At 30.2% G+C, this 20,475-nt stretch overlaps 1 protein-coding gene across 1 annotated transcript in view; it reads left to right on the top strand.

Moving 5' to 3' along the window:
• The window catches only part of Swt1 (Swt1 RNA endoribonuclease), a 151,753-nt gene that overhangs the window by 111,393 nt on the left and 19,885 nt on the right, over window positions 1-20,475 (top strand). Inside the window, exon 15 of the transcript XR_012757478.1 lies at window positions 7,686-7,814. The gene's annotated coding sequence lies outside the window, so the exon portion shown is untranslated. The remainder of the gene's footprint in view (window positions 1-7,685; window positions 7,815-20,475) is intronic.

The raw sequence follows: 20,475 nt of genomic DNA, 5'->3' as shown, positions 1-20,475 counted from the left end.
GCAGGTATTAATTTGGTTGTAATACATTTTTTCAAATTTTTTGTGTTGTAAAAGAAAAAGCTTTTATTTTAAGAGATATAAAATTGAGTTTTAATACTACATTAAACCTTTATCATTTCTTTACATGTAGATAATTTTCTTTGGTAATCAGTATAGCATTTTAGCTGTTTTCCTGCATGTTCAGTTTTAACATTCTCGAACTTTATGTAAAAAGTATGACTAACATCTTGATTAAATATTACTTTTTTTTTTCATTATTGTTTCATTCATTGTACATACGCATACATTTGAATTAATGTAAAAGGAATTTTTAAAAGATGTTTATTTCAGTAACTGTTAATAATTTTTACCCTGTCTGTGTTTTAATAGCATTTCCTTACACATATAGTTTCATAATTAACAGAATGAGAAAAAGATAGTGAAAAAAGAAAAGAATTACTAGTAATTTGCAGGCAATTTCTTTAGCATAGTTGTCTCATCTAACCGTGTGTATAAGTAAGTAGAAAAATTTGATTGTGGAGCAGTAAATACAAATGTTTGTTTGTGGAGTATACCATAAAAGTATGTTGTAGGTTTTTATTAAAATTGTAGTTTTACACACTTAATAGTTAATCATTATAGTTTTATTCACACATATATAATTATATTAAACTACAGTATAAATTTCCTATTTTCATGTAGGAAAAAAAGACTTCTTACTTTTAAGAGAAAAAATTATTGTTTTTCAACTAATTGCCCAAAATTTATGTTTTTCAGAAATATGTTTCTGACCAAAATTTATTTTAGCACTAAAACCAATGAAAAAAAAAGTGTTCCTAGCGTATTTGTTTTTATTGATATATTAACAGAGTTATGAAACACTTAATCGCACCGTTAGGAAAAATCATTGAAAAGTATGAACTTTTCGTACATAATTTTCTGTAATTCGCTCTAATTTCTTAATTTTTTTTTCAAATAAACTAACTTTCAACAATAATGTAGAAAAGATTGTTTATTTTTTCCCATCTATTAGGTTTAAAAGATATTAGTCTACAAAGTTACTTTTTTATTTGTTTAATACTATTCAGCTAATGAAAAATTTGTTTTAATGGAGGTGTAAAAATTTTTAATCAGTTTTATTATTTATATGTAATCTTACATTACATTAGAGGTATATTGCATTCAAAAGAAAGAAAAAAAAAGCTGAACTGTTATTCAATGTTTTAACATTGTTTATGTATTAAAAGAAATTTTATATTTGGTGATACATCTTTTGCAATGTTTTGTAGAACGTTTTATATACTTGTACTATTTTTCTGACTACGTTTAGTTATTCCAGTAAATTATAACCTATTAAGTATTGTTATTTCATTTTTTGACTGACTATTATTTTTATTTTTGAAGGAAAGATATATTAGTTTATGGCAAAAGTTTGCTAATGTTTTTTTTTTTTTTGTTTTAGATGGAAAATAACAGACTAGTTAAATCAACAAATCGTAAATAAACATTTATTAAGTAACATTTTAGAAATTATTTTCAGCTAATCAGATATTCTCTCTGTCTACACACACACACACACACCTTAGGGTAAAACACATCAAAAGAGCTGTAAAAAGTATGATTTACTGAAATTTTCAGTAATTAATTTTAATACAAGTTGAAGCAAAATCTGTTTTTTGAAATCTATTTATTATTGAATTACTTCTATATAAACAAAATAATTATACTTTTTGTTTGTGAATTACATTTCACATCCACATAAAATGATATTATGTTTTTCAAGTGTTGCTTGGTGAAGAAAAACATTTTTTAAAATGGCTTACATTAAAATTAACATTCTTATCATAAATTTATTTAAAAAACAAAATTGTTTAAATTTAAAATATCAATAAGAGAATTATTTTTACAAAATAATAATTATTTTATCAACTGTCATTGAAATTATGAATATAAAAAAAATATTTAAGTAATATGTTAAAATTACCCTATATAGAAATTTTATAGAACATTATATAGCCAATTAGATTTTTTTCATACTTAAGTGTACCTTAATTTTACACCTGATATCTGAATTATAAAATAGTTGATAATTCACTAATACTCAGAGAATAAGAAGAATATAAAGGGGAAAAGTATCTCTAATCAAGCATTAGCCTGTTGTTACTACATGAATAAATAAATAAATTTGAATGTAACACTGCATTCTTTTTTTGCAAGATATACACTACATTATAGTATAAGACATAAAAACTATACTAGTGTACTGTGTGTACATGTACAGACATATATAGTACACTACAAAACTATTTATTGATTTTTAATTCTTTATAAACCTGTAGAAGCTTTGCATTTAAATCTTTTATTCACTATCAAACTAACTTCATAAATATTGTTAATTAATGACTTGAAAACTGTAATGATACAACTTGTAATTGTAAACAATCTTATTAGTGGTTTTCTTGTTTTCAAGACAAAATTTCAACATTGCTTTGTAACATATATTGTCTACATGCAATAAGTAAATGTGAATTGAAGTGAATTAAATGTGATTAATGTGAATTAAAGTCAGATTGTATCTTCTGAGGATAACATAGCTAGTGTAATATAACCAAGATTAAATGCAACTTTGTAATTAAGAGAAAATGTACAACAGTATTTTCCAATATAGAGTATTTTGGAAATATTTTTTCATCCCGTATCAAATTTATAAAACAACATGGTAATTTACTATGAAAATTCAGTTGATGTAGGGTAGAAAATTGTTTTTGAATGTGTTTTTTCTGTTATTCATTTAGGTAATAGTTGAATTTTAGTTTATAAGTATAAATATTTTGTAATTGTTAAAAACGGGCATGTAGTTTACAATGATTAACATTACAGTTTAGGTGTAATGCAAATATTTCAGGTGTAAATGGTGTACAAAACCAGGTTGAATTATATTTTGGCTATAAAAATAATATATTCTGTAAGTATAAAAAATAATTAATATGGAGTTCAAATAATGATTATTTACTAGAGTGATTTTTTCCATGAAGTTATTTTATTTTACAGAAATTTATTAAAATGTAACTGTATAACTATTTTTGTGGTGTATAATATTTAAAATTGTTTGGTATTAATTTGTTTTATTGAGACAGCTGAGCATGTTAATGCAAGGGTAAATCAAATATAAATGGGATTTTATTTAAAAAAAAAAAATTATTTATTGAAAGACAACAATTTATTTTTTTACAAAGTTTCTTGCTTTAGAATTAGATCTTTCCCAGTGAGAAGGAAGGTTTTTATCGCAGCATTGTTGAATGAAGCTGGTTGCATTAGGAGCCAATTGCCCACGAATCCCTCCATGCCCTCGTAATCTTGAAATTGTTGCCCTCCTAGAGTTTAAGTAGCCCAAACAAATGAAAATCATACGGTTATAGGTCTGGGCTGTAGGGAGGATGATCAAGTTGAGTCCACTTCATTTCTTCTAGTTTTGAGACCATTTGACCTGGCATTGTTGTGGAGGAGGATGGCCTCTTGAATCAGTTGATTTTGTCTTTTGCGATGATATTCAGCCCTTGCTTCATTCAACAGCTCGCAGTAGTAAGCAGCATTGATTGTGCGTTGCTCATACAAAAAATCAATGAGCAAAATGTCTTGCCAGTCGAAAAAAACTGTTGAAAGAACCTTGCCAGTTGACAGTCAAGTCTTGGCTTTCACTGGGGTTGCCTTCCCTTTCTTCCACCACTCCATACTGGCTTGTTTCGACTGGAGAGAGTAGTGATCGACCAACGTTTTGTCGCAGGTGGTGATCTGACTCAAAAATGCATCACCTTTCGCAAATGTTGCTGTAAGCCTCTGACAGACCTCCAAAAGTTTCCAACTTCTAACTTGCAGTCAAAAGGCAAGGCACCTATATAGCACACACTTTACAGAACTGTAGGTTGTTTGTGATGATTGATGATTGTGATGTTTGAGCTTGACAGCTCCCATAACTTATTCCGACCTGTTCCACAATTTCAGATACTCTTACTCGTTGGTCGTCTTCAAGAATTTTTTGAACTGTGCAAATGTTTTTGTCTGTAATGCTGGTTTAAGGACTGCGATGGTGTTTCTGATTTTCCGCTCAATTCTCATCCTTCCTTGAACTCTTTATGCCAGGCAAACACACGAGTCCTTGACAATGTTTGGTCTCTGAATTGTGCAGTCAATCTCCAGAAAATTTCTGTCGCCTGAACTCCTTCACAAGCAAGAAATTGGTTGCTTGAAGGGTTGAGCTTGACAAATTGGTTGGGAGTGTGGAATGGAGGCTCTCCCCACTCCTAATGATCCCACCCAAGCATACTTGAAGCGTGGGCCCAGTTCTACCAACCATAAACGCTCAGGAACAAAAATCCTGTTTATATTTGATTTATCCTCGTGTTAATTATGGTGTGTGGTATCTTGTTGGCTTAATGTGATTTCAGTACTACCGAATTTTCTCTTTAGCAATACTAAACTGTTTGGGTTGTATGGGATTAGTTAGTTTTTAACTATATTAGAATGAAGTGATTTACAGCAAGTTAATATATAAAATTAAAACAAATTTTGAACATTTGAATGGCCTTCCTTAAACTCAGGACAATATTACATCACTTTTCCTTCAGTCATTGCGGTAGACCCATATCTTTCACAAAATTGACTGTGAATTTCAACAGAATTATGTCGTCTTGCATTTAGAAATCTAATCGCTAATAAAACGTCATTATTGGCGGATTTGTTATTACCGCATTTATTTAACCCTCTGTCTCACAAAAGCAAATGATGATAAACTGATGGCAATGTGGTAGTTACATGCCCAACAGACCATTTAAAGCTACTACGCATGCACGAATCAATCAGCAATGCCAATTGCTATTTATAACTCAAAGGCTATTTATAATTAATAATGAAAGGGTGTAAATATCATTTTTCATTAAGATATATAATATCTGTCCTATTTCATACAGAGTGATAGATCATGTATAACACTATCATTATCTGCAACACATGTATTTCATGTATAACACTATAATCATGTATCAACACTATAATCATGTATAACACTATCATTATCTGCAACACTAATAACTAGTTTCATAATAAACTAGTTATTAGTGTTGCAGATAAGTAGGTCTGGGCTTATAATATTTGCTTAATAGAGTATAAAACATTTTAAAGATATATCTTTTTTTATAAAAAAAATTAGTGTTGTAATATATTAATAAACTATTAAATAAAATGTATAAAGAAAGAGTTGCACTGAATGGTTGTTGAGCTAATGAAAAAATTTGTAGAAAAAATTTGCAGAAAAAATTTAATTAAAATGTGAAACTAGGTTGTCATTTTTAATGATAAGTCGTCAGTAGACTGAGGAATTTATATAAAAAACACCAAATGGTGGCTTATTATATATTTAAGTAATAAAATCCTTAATATTAAAGAAATGCTACAAAAAGAAAGTTTTTTCTTGCTGCATTTGTAAAATTAAAATAACTGATGACTGAAAACTATGCAGAACTGTTTTAGGGAATCCCAGTTGAAATTGGTGGGTTAATTCTGTAAAAAATCACTCTGAACTCTAAATTGGATTGACTTTGGAATTTGAATTGTTAAAATTTTTTAATCTAATTTTCATTTTTAAATGAGATTTTTTTACAAAAAATCATTGTTTCTCTGTGTACAGTTTATATATGTACTGGGTGATTCAAAAAGGACTAAACAACTTTAAAAGCATATAGAAATTTATTGAAATAACTTACATATCCGGTTGAGATCACATTTCGTAGAAAAATAAATAAAGTCAATTTCATTCCAGACTGTAACCAGTAAGTCAGGTGTTGCCTTTGCAACTGCAGTGTTAATTCAAAACCTTAGCTCAATAAGATCAGCAGGCATAGATGCTACATAAACCTGATCTTTAATGAAACCCCACAGGAAAAATCTAGGGACCGAGGTGGCCGTGTATTGGACCTTCATGACCAATCCACCGACCTGGGAATCTAATATTACGAAAATCTCTTACTCGGTAGCGAGGTGGTACCCCGTCTTGCTGTTAGTAATGGCATCCATCTTGGTCATCATCGTCTAAGTGAATGATTAGAGAATTTTGAAGCATGGCCAGATAAATGATAACATTTTTGATTTCCTTTCAGAAGAAGGAATGGGCCATACAGTCTTTGTTTGCTTAGGACACAAAAAACATTGATCTTAGTGCTATCATGAATGAGCTCAAAGTCTCATGAGGGATTTTGTTAACCATATTCCTGGTGTTCACCTTGCCACATATGAAATGTTGACTCATCACTAAAAATTACATAATTTGTAATGTGTAGAACCACGGTCGGTTAGTTTATATTGCTTTAAGTGCAATTTTTTACTTAATGCATGCCAAACGGTCAATTATGGAATGCCAGTCTTACATGATGCACATAGAGTTGATTTTTTTTTAACTACATGCAAATCTTTCTCAGAGTTTTTCCACAGCAGCTTCAGGGATGTGTAGGCATTCTGGCGATTTTGTATTTAACAGAACAACCTGTTTCAATGAAGGTTTGATGCCTAATGAAGAGTATGCCTAATAAGGCTCCCTACTGTACTCTATGAAAGTTACGTTGAACTGCAGTTCCTGACTGCAGATTGTGAAACCAAACAACAGCAAGCATGTTCTGCAACAGTAAGTGTATCCATTTTTAACAATACTGGTTCTAGCGCTGGTGACTGAATTTGGTACTAATGAATTACTTAAGTCAAAACTTTGTGTGTTTTGCTATGAAAATGAAACCAAAACCAAATTTTTAAATTACCTAAATAAATTTTTATATGCTTTTAATTTGTAAAGTCCTTTTTTTAAAGGTATTCTGTTGTCTTTTTTAATTTGTTATTGGCATTTTTTAATGTAAACACAATTAAACCATTGATTTGTAATCTTGTTATAATTATAAGGCATTTTACAAAATTTCAGCTAGTTAACAATTTATGAATCATCTTTTTATCTAAATAAAAAGCTGCATGATATGTAGCAACATGTAACATTGACATGTTAAAGAATAATATGTCAACTTAGTGTATAGATTGATCTATAATTAAAAAGATTTATTAAAGTTATTGTCAAAATTTTGTTGGTGTTCTACACAGAATATAGTCATAATGTACAAGCAGAATAAAAGCAGGAAACAAAATTAGTGGTAACTGTTTTTATAGATATATACACTTCTCTTTGCTGTATGTGTACTTTTATTTGAAGTTGAATTTAGATCCTGTTTCCACACAAATCTTTTCTTTAAAAAAAAAAAAACTAGGAAAAAAAAGAAGCCTTACACAATGATAATGTAAAACTATGATAAAACATGGACAAGTAGTTGTAGTATTTGCATTAATTGTTTCAAATAATGTAAAACTGTTAAATTATACAATATGAAAAATAGTGTATTTTATTTAAGTAATACCTAGAAATTTTATAAAGTGCCTGTTTTAAAACAAAACGAGTAAAAAAAGTTATGTTATTTTTTTATTAATTTCAAGATTGATGAAGTAAAAATAATTATTTAGTTTTTGTTAAAATTAGGATTAATAACAAAATTGAATTTATAAAGATTTTTAAGTGTAATTTCTTATAGCCTTCTTTTTATAAGTAAAATGTTTGTTTTGGTATATATTTAATTTGTTTTTGTTTACATAAAAATTTTTGTGGTTTTTTTTTTTTAAAGGTCAAATTTAATGCAATGTATATCCAATGGTCAAATTCAAGTCTGTTATACACCTCTGAGGTCACAGCTTATTTGTTGATGGATTTTTCAGAAGAGCACTTTCATGGAATTGATCCAGATCCATTCTCTGTATGTGCAATTATTAAAATAATTTACATGAATTAGTGAATAAATTTTAATGTTTATGAAAATTTTTTGCTACCAAACATATTTTGGTATAGCTTTAAGTTCACTTTGAATGAATTTTTTCTTTATTTCAAATTGTTGTCCTTTTAACGTTTTCTTAATCTTTTTTTTTAATCATTAATTCTTAATTGATAACACAAAAACATTGCTGGTTGCCATGTCTGGAGAATTCAGGGGCTTGCTAAATATTCGCAAATTAATAGTGAAGTATGAGCTGGAGTATTACTGTAGTGCAAAATCCAAGAATTGTTTACCTACAGTTATAGTCGTTTACTTTGAATTACCTCACTAAATGGTGCAAAACTGCTAAGTTATACTATTTGTTGATCTGTACAGCCTTGTCATAATGGATAACGGCATTGTAATATTAAAAAATAAGAACCTTAACATTTGAACAAACCATGTTTTTATTATTCAGGAAACTTCTATTGACTTGATTGAGCTTCACTTCAATATCATATTCATAATCATATACCCACATTTATTCACCTGTTATGATATGTTTGAGGAATTCCAAGTTATCAGTGATATCAGGCTAATAATTGTTTGCAATGTTGCTTTTGTTGAAAATTCAACAGTTTTGTAATAAATTTTGCTGTTACTCTTTTCATACCCAAAATGTCAGTCAAAATTATTTCACACAAGCCATATGAGATTCAGCAACCTAATAGTGATTCAAAGATTATTGGTCACAATGTTCTTTATTTTGTTGATATTTTCATCAGTTGTTGATGTGTTATGGTGTCCAACCCTTTTGTCATTTTCAATCTCTATACGGCTTTCTTGAAACCTTTTTACCACTCATAATCCTTTGGTGTCAACATAATATCCTTTACAAAAACTTTCTCTAACATCTTCATCACTTCACTGCACTCAATTGCATTTTAAAATTTAAAACATCACAAAATTAAATATAATTTTCATTTCATTTCATTTAATGTAATGTACCCCATACAATTTAATGTAAATCCTCTGTTCCATCATTTTCAAACAAAATAAATCGCTATTTATAGTAAAAGCCCACATTTTAGTTAGCGGTAAACTCATCACAAGTTACTTGTTTAACAGCTGATAAGTTGAAAAATCTGAGGTTCATCAAATCCTAGTAAAGGTTAGTTACTTATATACATTTGAATACTAGACAATGAATACCAGTCTACTTTGGTGATTGGGGTTCAATTAAAAACACATCTCCGGAATGGTCAACCTGAGTCTGTACAAGACTACACCTCATTTACATGTCAAGTATATCATCCTTATCTCATGGGCCATGGAGTGATTGCTTATTCTTCAATAGTTGAACAGATTGCAATGTACACATTAGGAATAAAAAAAAATATTACATTATAATAAAATATGCTTTACTTAGATGCCAAATTTTAACAATGGGTTTCTTATGGCTGAAAGTATTGATATACATTATAGAAAGTGCTGTCTTTGTATAAGAAAAAGACAACAGGATTAAAAAATGTCATCATTTTTTTATCAAATCTTGTTTATGAGTATATGCATAATAAATGTTTAATGATGACAACTTAGCATTTTACACTAAGATGGCAATACCTTATTGGTAGTAGTAAACTACAAAATGAATTATGTCTAGAATTCCAACTCTGCATAATCAGAACAATTGGTAGAAATATAAGAAAGACTGTAAAATATCATTATGTTAATATACAAGATATGCAAGTGGGTAATGAAAAGAAGTGAACTCCACTTGTGTAATCAAATGTTAATACCTCAATAAGTTACTTTTATAAAAAAATGTGTAGTATAGTTAAATTGCCAATAACAAAAAAAAACTATTTTAGAATGGGCCCCCCTCACTTCACTGCATTTTTTCTCTAAATATTGAGAAATACCAACATATTCCAGTTTATCTAATAGTTATTAAATTATCAGTGCTGTGTGTGTGTATGCATGTGCGTGCGTGTTGTTTACAATACAAATGTGGTTAAATATTTTAAAACGGTACAAATAGAATTGCTCACCTCCCAAATGTGTTTGATGACTTAACATGGCATACCACTGTGGTATGCTTATTATGCCTGCTTTAATTAATTTATTACTTTCTCTCAAAGTGTTAAGGGTTTCTTTTTAAAGATAAATTAAATATCTAGTTTCTTATGTTCGCAGTGCACTTCATTTATTTAATGAGAACAATGGTAAATAAGTTGTAAATTCTTTACCAGGAAGGAAATGTCTATTTAAAACGTCTAACCCTTAAAACTCCTTTTTTAAATGCTTCCTGACAACATTGTTGAAAATTTTATTAGCTTAATTTTTTATTTCTTGACATTAAATTATAAATTGATTTTAACTGAGTAAATAATAAAGTTTTCCAGCTAATGACAGATACCCTGTTAAAAAAAGTAAAAAATATTCTTTCTAGTAATGTAAGTTACAAGTGTTAAAAATAATTTTTCTTTTATTGAGACAATAACACTGAAGGAAATATGAAAGCTATGCAACAGATAAATAAAAATGGCAAATCCCATACCTTAATGGAGATCTCATCATCAAGAATTCTTTAAAACTACCTCGATTGTAATGAAAAATGATTGTTAGGTACATAATTGCTGCAAGCTTAACCATTTTTAAAATTAACTTATTTTTTTCATATCCAAGGGTCATTCTGAATGTTCTTGCTCGGACTGTTAACGGAGATTGCACAAGTATGACCAAATGACTATAATATTGGGGTTCAGTTAATAACACATCTCCGGAATGGTCAGCCTAATAATCATGAACAAGTATGATTGTTTATATGGCATGCTGTGAAGTTTCACTTGCATGCATTGCTTGCTACTTGCTTGTGGCAATCACAAGATAAACTTGTCGAACAGGTTAAACTACTTTCATCCAGTTGGGGTGTTAGGAAAATGAGTAAAAATTTCTGATAATTTTAAATTTTCATCTTAATTTGAGTGGGATTTGGCAGTTTTGAATAAGTTGTCTATCAATTGTGGTGAAAAAAAATCCCTTCTCACTGCTTGCTTACTACTAACTACCTGAGGAAAAGATCAATGTTATGTTTTGAGTTTGGAGTTCTTGTTACCCGTTCTTAACTTCTATTTAATTTAATCTCTTAGGGGTTAATCAAAATAATTTATTCTTAGTTTTTTCCTAAGGAAATTAAATTTTTAAGGTAACCTTCCAATTTATTATAGTTTCTGTAGAAAAAAAGGTTCTTGCGTAGAATATTCTAAGTTTAAATCTTAGTAATTGTTAGTTGCAGATTTGAGTACTAGATAGTGGGTACCGGTGTATTTTGGTGGTTGGGGTTCAATTAATCACATGTCTCGGAAATGGTTGGCCTAAGTCTATACAAGATTATATCTCGCATGTTATTTCCAGTTGTTTTTGGGGGGAGGAGGTTGGTTATTGTTGTTAACTAGTTGAACAGATTGCAACATACACGTTAGGAAAATAAAAAAAAAAAGGTAACCTAGCCATACAGGAAATGAGAGAGTTAATGAATAAAAAATTCTAATTTTTACACATTGCTATAATAACAAAGGCCATTCTGGCATCCCCTTCTCAATTTTCCTAATCTCTTCTTACTGATGTTTACGTCTGTTTTGTTTTTTCAACACATTTGATTTATCGTTATTGAATAATGTTTAATTCTTATTAACTCTATTATTAACTCATTTGTTTAGAAAAATTTCTTTTAACATTAATCATTTGCATATTATGGAACCAAGCAAACATTTGATAAAAACACTCAAAAATTGAAACACAGACAGAAGACATACTCGCTTAAAGTTATTTATAGCCACTTTAATAATTACATAAAGAGATTTGATAAAGCAAATTTCCTCAAACTAGCGTCATAACTTATATTACAAAAACTCCACTGAGAGGTTAATATAATGTTGAAAGGATTCAAATTAACATTGATTCAAAACTACAAAAAATTATAATAAAATACTGAGCTTCTTGTGTTGAGTAAGAGTTAATGGATATGGATGATATTTTTGTACATTTAAACATTTATGAAATTCTTTGTAAGAGATATTTGTCAGACCCAAATTAAAGTCTATCTCTGTTTACTTTTACTTTATATATTTTGCATTTTAAATAATGTGATGCAATGGAAAATTACATTTCTTGTATATGTATATATATATATATATATATATATATATATGCATGTGTGCACACACACAACACTCAATGTTGGGTCTTAAATGGTTGTTACTGTATTAGGTTGTGTGAATTTCTTGGTTTCTTTATTTTGTTACCTTTTATAAACTGAGAGATTATAGTAGATAAGTAAAGAAGCAACAGTATCAAAAATATTCCAGATTCATACGTTTTCTAGGAACTCTAGAATATAAAATCATACATTGCATTAACAAAATTATTACATTTTTTAACTATCATAAGACATGTTACTTCTAAGTGTTGATAAATTAGTATTAATGTAGATTTTGGACCTAAAATTGTGATATTGTCTTGTTATATATTTAGAAAATATGTTCTATTTTAGGGACAAGTTAAAAAACTTACTGAAAAACATCCTGATTTTCTTGCAATATATGTTATATAATTCGCCCAGCTACCAAAATTTGACTTTTCACTTAAAAGTAAAATGAGAAATCAAAACTCTTTTTGATTTGAAAAGTTAAATCTAAAGCAGTTGAAATGCTTTCCATTTCATGTAACCTTATGGTGGTACCATACATCCTTGTCATTTCTTAAAGTTTAAACAAAAACTGATGTCAAAAAAAAATTAATGGGTTTTCTACCTTTAAACAATTTAAAAAACTACAAGTATAGAAGGTATTCAGGCCCCCCCCCCCCCCCCAGTAACCAGTTCATATAACTCCCCAATCTTCCAAATGAAAATTGAAATACCGTTTCACTCAAACCATTACCTAACAGTAAAAAAAAATTGGTTGTAAAATGTAAATCCTTCCTCTTTTATGGTGTCTAGTTGTGTCTTTTATGGTTCATCAAGTTGAATTAATGCAATGAAACCTGTTAAAAAGATCAATTTAAGGTATCTTAAATAAATTTTGTATGCGTGTATTTTTCTGAAGTCTATGTTTTCAAGACCTATATCACCTATGTACTAATAATAATTATTGTATATGTAGATTCAACTTGAGATCCACCCAAGTACGGAATTGAATAAAATAAAATGACACTTGCCTTATTTTTCATATAATTTCTACAAAAGCGCTTTCGCTGCAGCTCGCATCTTCAATTGTAGATTTTTTTTTGTAAATTACCTAGAGTTAAATTACATATTAAACTCAAAATTAATTGGTGTAACAGATAAATATAAAAATCAAAAAGTAAAGTTAAAAGATTATCAAAGGATGTATAAAAATATTACAATTATTATAATTAAATAGTCTGTAGACTCCAGCGTTGGCTGGCCAAACACATGTTATATTTTATTTTATAATACTTGACGTCATATTTTTGTATGAAATATTTAATTTTGATGTGTAAAAATGTTAAAATTATTAAAATTAAAAATTACATATAAAAACATGACGTCAATTATTATTAAATAAAATACAACATACTACATATGTTTGGCCAGCCAAAGCTGTAGTCTACGTAGACTTTTTATTTTTATGTTGTAATTTATATATGTAATTTAACACCAGATATTTTTCAAAAAAAATAAAAACGAATATAATAACTAATAACTGGAACTAATAATAAATTGTTAGATTATGCAAGAATTTATTGAGAATCCTAATTATTCAACTAGAACAACACGAGAACATAACATTAGGCAAAGTTCAGTGATTTGAACATTAATAAGTGAAAATTTCAAACTCTTTTAAAAATTCGTCTGGTGAAAGAACTTAATGAAGATTACTACGATCGAAGACTTGAGTTCTTGAAATTATGCTGAACGTTATTTGTGCAGATCCTAATTTATTAGACGGCATAGTTTTTAGTGATGAGGCCACATTTATTCTATTTTATTATGACAGTGTAAATCGTCATAAATACTGATACGGGACTGATGTTAATTCACACTGGAATCGTGAAGCAGATACATAGTATCCAGTCAAAGTAAATGTAAGGGCAGGTGTTGTTGGTAGTAGATTGATAGGCCCTGTAGTTATTGATGGAAATTTAAACGCAGTGAAGTTTTGTTTCTCGACCATATCATTTCAAAAATTCAAAACGTTTGCTCAACTTCTAAGACGTTTGGTTTCAACAAGAATGTGCCCCACCTCATTTCGGTCATATACGAGGGCTATTCAGAAAGTAAGGAAAGTTTCCACCTGACGCCGCCAGGCGCACGCCAATCGCGTATATATTGGTGTGCTCGTGATCGGCACCTCAGCGTCCTGAAGGGCAGCCATAGCAGAAGCGGATGAAGAGCTTCTACACAACCTCTCCTTTTTAAAACTTACAAGCAGAGTAAAATAAACCAGCAATTGCGACACCTCCGGAGTAGGGGTCGCATTGCTTCCTCCTTATAGTTAGTGCCCCGTTGTGGCGTATTCCTGCTAGCCTATGAAGCGTTAGCACCGAAAGGACTTCAGTAGACGGTCTGAAGGGGAATTACGTAGGGAGGACAGGCTTCATAAGCCTAGCCTTCCGCGGTTGGCCCATAAAATGGGTTCGATAACGCTGGTTCAACAACGGATTGGAATGCAACTAAATCCGTCTTAAAATCACTAAATAATAAACAAAACTTAAAAAAATTAGACCCGCCATTTAAAATAGCCCTTTTAAAAAACAAGCCCGATTAGAATCATCCAGCAGCAAGGGACTCTGTCCAGCTTCTGCGATAAGTAGGGAGAAATAAACTCCCGCCAACTTTGCATTCCATTCCATTCCGGCACCTCAGTCAGCGTACAGCCGTTACAACGGGAACATCTCCGCACTGCCCGTTTTTTTATATACAAATTTGAAATGTGTGCCGCAATCGAAAATCCCGCCAGTTGTGAGGTGCGGTCTGCGATTCGTTTTTTGTTGGCAAAAAACTTAAAACCAATAGAAATTCATCGGGAACTGTGTGAAGTGTACGGGAACAACGTAATGAGTGAAAGTTCTGTCAGGAAGTGGTGCATTCAGTTTAAAAATGGCCGAACAAACGTCACGATAAAGAGAAGAGTGACGTCCGAGCATTGTGACTGACGATCTGGTCTCCAAAGTTGACGAAAAGATTCGTGAAAACCGCTGTTTCACAATAACTGAGCTTTCTCTATGTTTCCCACAAGTTTCACGGACTTTATTGTTTGAAATTGTTTCACAGAAGCTAGGCTACCACAAATTTTGTGCAAGATGGGTGCGTCACTGAGTGGTTGAGATCACAGGCGGCAGAATTCTATGACACAGGAATTTCAAAGCTTGTCCACCGCTATGATAAGTGCCTGAATTTGTATGGTGATTATGTTGAAAAGTAGTATTTTAGTCCCTCTTTCACATGTATATAATAAAAAGTTTTTCTTGTACTTGGTTTTTTTAAAATTCCAAAACGTTCCTTACTTTCTGAATAGCCCTCGTACAAGAATTTTTTCCTGGAAAATGGATTGGCCGAAGGAGTCAAATAGAATGGCCAGTGATGTCACCCAACTTGTCATCATTGGATTACTTTCAGTGGGGTCATTTGAAAAGTATTGTTAATCACAAAGATATTCCTGATATACAAAATAGAATTCTAGAATCGGTTCAAAATATTATTAGGGGATCGTTGAATAATGCAGTATCAACCGACTGGCACACGTTAAACAAAAGGAAGACATTTTGAGCATTTATTAAAATTAAAGTAAATAAGCGAACGTTATGTTTAATAAATATGTTTTTTATAAATAAATTTATTCGGTGATATCCATTTAATCAAATTTGTTTAAATTTATTTGCGATAAATTTTTATCAATGTAATTTTTTTCAAAATCATTTTGGGTACGACATCGTACCAGCTTTTTATTTATAACATTTTTCATTTCTTAAAGAAACCCTTAAAATGATTTATCACACAATGTTACCATTTAAAATATTTGAGTTACAAACCTCAAGAAGGGATTGAAATTCTATTTCTTGTCAAAAGGTAAAGTAGTTAATCGGTACCTTAACCGGAAAGTTACAGTATTCTATCAGGAACTGTTTTTTAAAGTTGTTGAGGGTTTCCATACTATAGACTCGCTGTATATAAAAAATAATAGAAAAATTAATTAAATGTCTGTAAATAATCGTGACGTTCTTTACTTCGTGAACGAAAGTAAGAGTTAAATATATTCATGTTAAATATTATTTAGTGTCGTGACGTTAATGTTAAGGAAAAAAAGAAAAGATTTTGTCTACTTACAGTTATAAAGGCTATAATTCTAAATTTAACGAGGAAATCATTTTGATCGACAACCGAATTTAACTATATTTAGTCGTATTTGTTACATCTTAAAAGTCTTGAAATGGTAGTCACTTTTTATGTATACAGCTCTTCAATAATGTCACGATGTTATTTTGACAGAAGAGCTATTCAGAAGATTATCTTTCGTGTTTTTTGTATTTTATTTTAATAGAAAACCATCTTTTCACAAAACCGGCAAAAGAAATCGAGAAAAATAGAGTATTTATTAGTAGATATTAAATTAATTTATTAGATTTAGTCCTTTTTTTGTGAAAAAAAAAACAACCATACTGTTATTTTATATCTTGTACCATCCGGTCGTAGTAGAAAATTATAAAAAATACCTACGTGTTTAATTAAAAATATAAGGAAACATCAGAAACCTAATTTTTTGTTAAATAGAAAGTAGGTTTTTGTTTTTAAAGGGTTTCTCTTTAACCGACAGTTATTTATTTGTTTATATAATATTTAAAAAATAAAATTATAAAGATATTTTTAGAATAAATTATAAGTAGGCCTGTTTTTGTACATTCTACACTGTAATCAGATTGTGATTTTATTATACCGACCGTCGACCAAATGAAGAAGCGCTCACTTGTATTGAAATTCTGGATGATTAAAAAAGGACTTCACAATTTTAAAAGCATTTAAAATTAAATATACATTTAAAATGTATTTAAATAAATTATAGATTCGGTTGAGGTCTCGTTTCATACCAAAACACAACACGTTTTGACTTGCTTTGTTCATTAGCACCGAATTCGGCTACTAGCGCTGTTACCACTGTTGTTAAAAACGGATTCATTTATTGGAACGACCCGCTGTGTGTTGGTTTCACGATTTGGAGTCTTTTCTTTTCTTTTTCCTGTTTAGCCTCTGGTAACTACCGTTTAGATAATACTTCAGAGGATGATATGTATGAGTGTGAATGAAGTGTAGTCTTGTACAGTCTCAGTTCGACCATTTCTGAGATGTGTGGTTAATTGAAACCCAACCACCAAAGAACACCGGTATCCACGATCTAGTATTCAAGTCCGCGTAAAAATAACTGGCTTTACTAGGACTTGAACGCTGGAACTCTCGACTTCCAAATCAGCTGATTTGGGAAGACGCGTTCACCACTAGACCAACCCGGTGGGTTAAGATTTGGAGTCTGCGACTGCAGTTCTACGTAATTTTCATAGAAAGAATGGTATACAATTACATATAAAAGGCATACAATTTACTCTTGGCACCAAACCTTCGTTGAGACAGGTTATTCTGCTAAACATACAAAATCATCAGGTCACCCACGCGTCCGTGCAGCTGCTGTGGGACAACTCTGAGAAAGCTTTGCACTAGACCGAACAAATCATCTCCACGTGCGTCAAATGAGTCTAGCATTCCACAAAGGAGTGTTTGGCGCGTATTACGTAAACGATTGCACTTGAAGCTGTACAAACTAACCGTGGTTCAAGACATTACGGATGACGACAAAGTTGCTTGGTTGCAGTTCTGTGTGGAAATGGATAGAATTGCAGATAACGACAATTTAATTTTTAGTTATGAGAACGTTTCACATTAGTGGCAAAGTGAACATCCATAACTGCGGAATATGGGATAGCGAAAACTCTCATTAAACTTTTCAGAACATTCGTGATAGCTCAAAGGTCAATGTTTTTTGTGTTCTAAGCAATCAGACTGTACAGTCGTTCCTCTTCCATGAGGCAACCGTAAATGTTATCGTTTATCTGGACGTGCTTCAAAATTTTTTAATACTTCAGTTAGACGATGATGCCAATATGGACGCCATTACTATCAGCAAAACGGGGCAACATCTCATAGAAGTCCGAAATTTTCTTGATATATAGTTCTCAGGTCGGTTGATTGATCGTGAAGGTCCAATTGCACGGCCGCTTCGTTCCTCAGATTTGACCCCGCTAGAATTTTTATCTTGTGGGATTTCATTAAAGATAGAGTTTATTTACCGCCCTTTCCTGCTAATCTTGTTGCGCTAAGACTTCAAATTAACGCCGCAGCTACAGAGGTAAAGCCCGACTTGCTGGCTACAGTCTGGAATGAAATCGACTTCGGGTCGGATGTATGTCGCTTTACAAAAGGAAGCCATATCGAACCAAAGCGATTATTGGGTGACGAACTTAATGTGTTTTTCTATAAAATGAGATTTCAAACAAATGTGTAAGTTATCTCAATAAATTTTTATATGCTCTTAAAAATTGTGAAATCCTTTTTGAATTAGTCTCTATAGTAAGTTAAACGTCGTTCATCTCACCGTAACTTTAGTACGTTTGATCAGATTTGAATAAAATGTCCCGTACTGCGTTTTCAGACGAGAAATTTATATGTAATTATTAAATTTAATTACATATAAGTTTGTTATTTTAGGCTATTACTTGCCCCATTCGTTTATTGTTACGTAAAAGCTGGCAAAATATTGCATGATTTTTCCGGCTGCGCTGTCAGGTCACATTATTACCAAAAAAAGATTTAAACATCAAAATTACAAAATTTTGTTAAAAAATAGTTTTATGGCTTACTTTATATGTGAGGAAAATTTAGGAAACATTTATTTATAAAAAAAGTGTGATCCTAACAAAAAAAAAAAAAAAAACAACGAATGGGGCAAGTAATAGCTTAAAATAACAAACCTATTTCTAATTAAATTTAATAATTACATATAACTTTTATGAAAGTAATGAAAACAATTTTCTCATCTTGGGTCCGGAATATAAGTACCAAAACTAATTTAATTTTAATAGCTCTTTAAATGATGAAAAATACAAAAAAAAATTTTTAACAAAAATAATTAAAAAAGTTTAGAACCAACAAACAATTTTTTTAGAGATGGGGAATAAATAAATCTTAAGAAAAGGTTTTCTAAAAATGTTCATATACAGATTAAGCTTAACAAATTTGCTTAAGTAATGTTTTCTCTAAATCTAACACTCCCTCCAATAAAGTATAAAAACGTAAAAATTATGTAATTTAAAAAAAAAGTTGATTACTTGATAGCTCTATATGTAAAATGTAGATTAAAAAAAAAATTGAAAAAAATTTCAACCGAAAGTATAGAATTAGTAAAGTTTTATAAAATTAAAGAATTTTAGTATTAGATAGTAATTCTTTACAGGTTAAGAATTAAGTAAAAGATTATTCTGTTCTTCGAGTAAAAATTTTGAGATAGGAATCCGAAGCGTATGCAATCCCATCTGCACGTCCTTGATCGATTGTAACCAAACTTAAAAGGCATCAATGGCTCGTATATGTAAAATTTCATAAAAGATTTGTTCATGCAGTTTGAAAAATCCATCAAAACGATAACTTACGAAAAAAGCAAAATAATTACGCAGTATCTTTGTGATCTTTATTCTTTGAGTCTAGGACGACATAAAAGAAAAACTGATATTTTACCTACTTTCCTTTTTATAGTACAATTTACTGTCTCTTTTGTAAAATTTTGACGTGCGGGATCCAAAAAGTTCATCTCTGTTTGACCGATTGTGGCCAAAATTAAATGGCATCAGTGCCTCGCATAGAGAAATCGGTCCTTCAGTCCGGAAATACCTACGTACATACTTTAGGAATTTGTCAGTGCTAAAATTGTATATTGTATTTTTTTAACCCTGACGAACAAAACTGATCCTTTTGTTTACTTTCCCTTATAGTATTGTGTACAACTATTATAGCTAGGAAAGTAATATTTATTTTGTTTTTACTCTATATAATATCAATTGTTCGTAGTAAGTGAACCAATGTTTCGATCGAGAATATAATAATAGATACCTGTTTAATATTTTTTTTATCGATGTGTTCTGGTTTGCAGTCGTTAAAAGTAATTAAGGATACTACCGTTTAGTTTTCTAGATGTTACACTGTTGTCGAGGTTTATAGCTACTGAACAATGTGATTATTTTGTAAACAAATCGTGTGTTACATCTCTTGTTTAGGCGTATCATATACTGAAGTGTTAATATGCTGTGTCAGGGGAGTATTCTAAGAATTTTTTGCCAGAATAGTTGAAATATCTTTAAGTAGCTGAAATTTCATCACCTTTTTTTTTTATTTAAATACTTTTTTTGGTAAAATAAAACAAAAAATAATTTTTTTAAATAAAAAACAACGTTTATTTGATATTTTGAAACGAATACCCTATGTTACACTATAAAACAGTATAGCAACAATAACAGCGAAATTATTAACAACACATATATAACAATACACATTATTTACAAAATAATATCCGAACGTAAAATCGCTCGAATATTATTA

Source organism: Lycorma delicatula, chromosome 8 (genome assembly GCF_047948215.1).
Source record: "Lycorma delicatula isolate Av1 chromosome 8, ASM4794821v1, whole genome shotgun sequence".
In the NCBI taxonomy this organism is placed as follows: Eukaryota; Metazoa; Arthropoda; class Insecta; order Hemiptera; family Fulgoridae; genus Lycorma; species Lycorma delicatula.
This window is presented reverse-complemented; position numbering and strand designations above follow the sequence as displayed.